Source organism: Macaca mulatta, chromosome 6, assembly GCF_049350105.2.
Source record: "Macaca mulatta isolate MMU2019108-1 chromosome 6, T2T-MMU8v2.0, whole genome shotgun sequence".
NCBI lineage: Eukaryota > Metazoa > Chordata > Mammalia > Primates > Cercopithecidae > Macaca > Macaca mulatta.
In genome coordinates, this window is record NC_133411.1 from 189,222,501 (window position 1) to 189,225,860 (window position 3,360).

Sequence of the window (3,360 nt, forward strand, 5' to 3'; positions counted from 1 at the left end):
TTAAATATATATATTTTTTCTCTCTCTCTTTCACCAGTATGTGAACAGATGGAATAGACAGACCTGTGAGACAAACTAGAAAGCCCAGAAACAGGCCCAGGGCTTGGCTGTTTAGTGTATGATGAAGGTGCATTTCAGATCACTGGAGGAAAGATGACCTTTTAAATAAATGGCATTGGGATAGAGTGCTAGACATTTAGAAAAAGATTAAATTGGATCCACAGACTAAGTACAAAACTAAACAAATATTAGAAAACACAGATGATTGCTTTATAATTGGACTTTTCATAGTTAGAAAAGTCTAACTATGATTCCAAATCTATGTGAAAAGATGTCCAATTTCATTTATAATAATAGAAATATAAATTTAAAATACACTGAAATACTATTTCTCAGTTCTCAAACCAGCGAGGCTGTGAGGAAACAGAAGACGCTGTGATACACTGGTGGTGGGAATGCAAAATGTTGCTACCTCTTGACAGGGAATTTGGGACTAGCTAACAAAATAAATCCATATTCACTCCTACTTCTAGAAGTGTGTTCTAAATAGACACCTTTGCAAATATTAACAATATAGGTGCAAGGTTATCCCTTACTCCATTATTTTAAATGTAAAAAGGCTCAAAAAAAAATGTTCATCCACAGGACATAATTTGAATAAACAATAATAGTACAGCCACAGAACGGAATGCTATGTGAGTGTAAAAAAGAATGAGGCAGGTCTCCACGAACTGGTAAGAAGTTATTTTCAGGGCATACTTCTAATTGAAGAAAAACAAGGAGCTGCATGGCCAACTTTTGTGATAATGCTTAAATGACTTGTTTTGCAGAAAGACACACAGGAAGGATAAACCAGAAAATATTTTAAATGGCTACCAATGGTGTGGGAACAAGGAGGAAGACGCAGGGGTAGGATTGAGACCTCTAAGGATAGCTTTTTAATAGCTTTGACCTTTAAACCACGTGTTTTACATACTCAAAAAAATAAAATTACATCCTAAAGTCTAAAGGAAAAAAACCTCCACATTGAATGCAAGTAGAAACACGCGAAGCTATCAGTGTGTCCGATTGATAACATAATCACACAGCACTCTGCCTGCACACCCGTGGAAATCCCGATGCTGACCTAGTTAGGTTTTGGCTGGCTTTGGTGTGGATGCAGTAATTCTGAAACTATTTCGGGGTGCATTGTAGGGCTAAGTAAATGTTTAAACATATTCATGTTTGGGGGAACAAGGTTCTCACTGCAGGAGAAAGGGAATGGAAATATTAATTTTTAGTAAAAAACAAAGGTATCTTGGCTTGATCCACTGACAAGGCCTAGAGGCAGCGAGTGCACGCCCCACACTAAGCCCGGGTCCCACGCGAGGAGCCAAGGCCCCTTGAAGAAATGGCTCTGGGTCTAGGTCCAGGTACCAGTGAGAGCCGGAACCACCCCAGAGACTGGCGTGGACATGGCAGGAGGGTGCAGACCCCGGCCTGAAAAGGGCCAGGTCCCGGGCAGGGCCCACACCTGGCGGCCTGCGGGCTCCTCCTGGCCAGTCCCGCCCCGGGCCCCGCAGCCCGCCGGTCTCCCGCCCGCCTTCCCTCTCCCGCCCCGGCAGTGCGCCCACCCGCCGCCAGGGGCAGCCTTTCAACTCCAACCTCCAACCCCGGGGCTGCCCAGGACAGCCCGACCCCGCACGGACTCGGCTCCAGCTCCGCCCCTCCTGCCCTCGGGGGTCTCACCCACGCTGCTCCCCCGGCTACGCGTCCATCACAGCACAGGCAGGGCTCCCCGCTCGCTGGGGACAGCCTCCCTGACCAGACGAGGCTCCGCCGCGCCCTGTCACCGCTCCCTCTGCCCCAGTCACCCCACTGCATGTTCTTCCCAGCACGCATTCTTGGCCATGTCCTTGCTTTTCCCTTTGATTCCTTGTTTGCTGTCCCCTCCCACACCAGCTAGCGAGCATGTACGGGGGCAGGCAGCAGGCGGCACACAGTACGCGCTCAATGAATGCGCTGGGCCAGTGAGTGGACAACCCCAGTCCCCCTCCGCCAGTCGCCGGGCACAGTGGCTGCACTACGGCTACTGGAGCCAGTCCTACCAGAGGTGGGACCCCAGCGTTGCCACTCCATGGTCCCGCCCCTCTCTAAGCCTCAGTGACTCCACCTACCTGGCAGGCAGAGCTTCCCAGGACTCTTCTCAGGCTCCCGGGGCTCGGTGGAACTTCTGTCTCCCCCACAGCTCCAGGAGGCAGGAGGTAGGCGCCGGGATGAGCTCCTCCATCACCCCAACTTCCCAGCTCTGTCTTTCTCAGTTTCCCACGCCCACGCAGAGCATGGGGCGGCGTCCGCAGCACCCTTCCCCAAGCCCCTCCAAGCATCGCCTTCCCAATCTAAATACAATGAGTGGACCAGGTGGTCCCTTATGCCGTCCGCTGTCACTGCGTGAGAGACACACCCAGGACGCCCAGCAGACCCCACTGTTCTCGCAGGCCCTCTGAGAGTAGTAGCACTGGTCCTTTCCTCAAACCCGATCCCATCCTCAAAGGCGACAGCACCGTCTTCCCCCAGGCGCAAGGTCCTTTCCCTTCTGTACCTACACTGGCAGGTCTGCCTTGCCGTCCCCATTTCATAGAGAGGGAAACTGAGGTCCGGTGCGGGCGGAGGCTTTGGTCCAGGCTGGCTTTTCCTGCCACTCGAGCGGGTGAAAGAAGCTTGCTCTCGGCGCCCAGCAGGGGCTGGGGGCGCGCGGCCGAGCCGGGTCTCCCGCCAGGTGGTCGGGGGTGTGCCCTTAGGGTCCCCTCCCCGCCACCCCTGCGCCTCCAGTCCCAGCAGCCGCGCGGACCCCGCCCCTGCTGACCCCGGCGCACGCTCCCGAGCCGCGCGCAGCCTCCCGCCACCTGCCCACCCCGCCACGCGGACCGCACACTCACGTGCGCCGCGGCCCCCGGCCCCGCCGGCCGGCCACGCGCACTGTCACCACGCGCGAACCTGTGCTCCGGGTCAGGCCCGGGCGTGTCCGCCAACGGCTCGGACACCCGCCGTCCCCGCCGGGCTCGCTGCCCCGCACCCACGCCGCGACCTCGCCCGCGCCCCGCGCCCGCCGGCAGCCCTCCCAGCCCCGCGAGCCCGCGCCCTGGCCCGCTCTGCCAGCTGTCCCCGGCCGCGCACCACTCACCGACTCCCGGCGCGCCCGAACTCCGGGCCCGGCCCATGGGCAGCGCCCGCTGCGAGCCTCGGCGCCGCGGACCCAGGGCACCGCGGGCCCGCCGCCGCCGCCGCCGCCGCCCGCCCGCTCCCAGCGCAGCCCGCACGAGCGCTTGGCGGCGGCCCCAGAGCGCAGCGGCGCGGCGCCCCCTCGTGGCAATCGGGGAG

At 57.5% G+C, this 3,360-nt stretch overlaps 1 protein-coding gene across 2 annotated transcripts in view; it reads right to left on the reverse strand.

Annotated features, from left to right (window-relative positions):
* Positions 1 to 3,360, reverse strand: part of RASGEF1C (RasGEF domain family member 1C) — a 113,373-nt gene extending 110,013 nt beyond the window's left edge. The window contains exon 1 of one of the 2 annotated variants that reach the window (XR_013418073.1): positions 3,164 to 3,360. The gene's annotated coding sequence lies outside the window, so the exon portion shown is untranslated. The remainder of the gene's footprint in view (positions 1 to 3,163) is intronic. The other variant, XM_015141575.3, reaches the window with a different exon arrangement.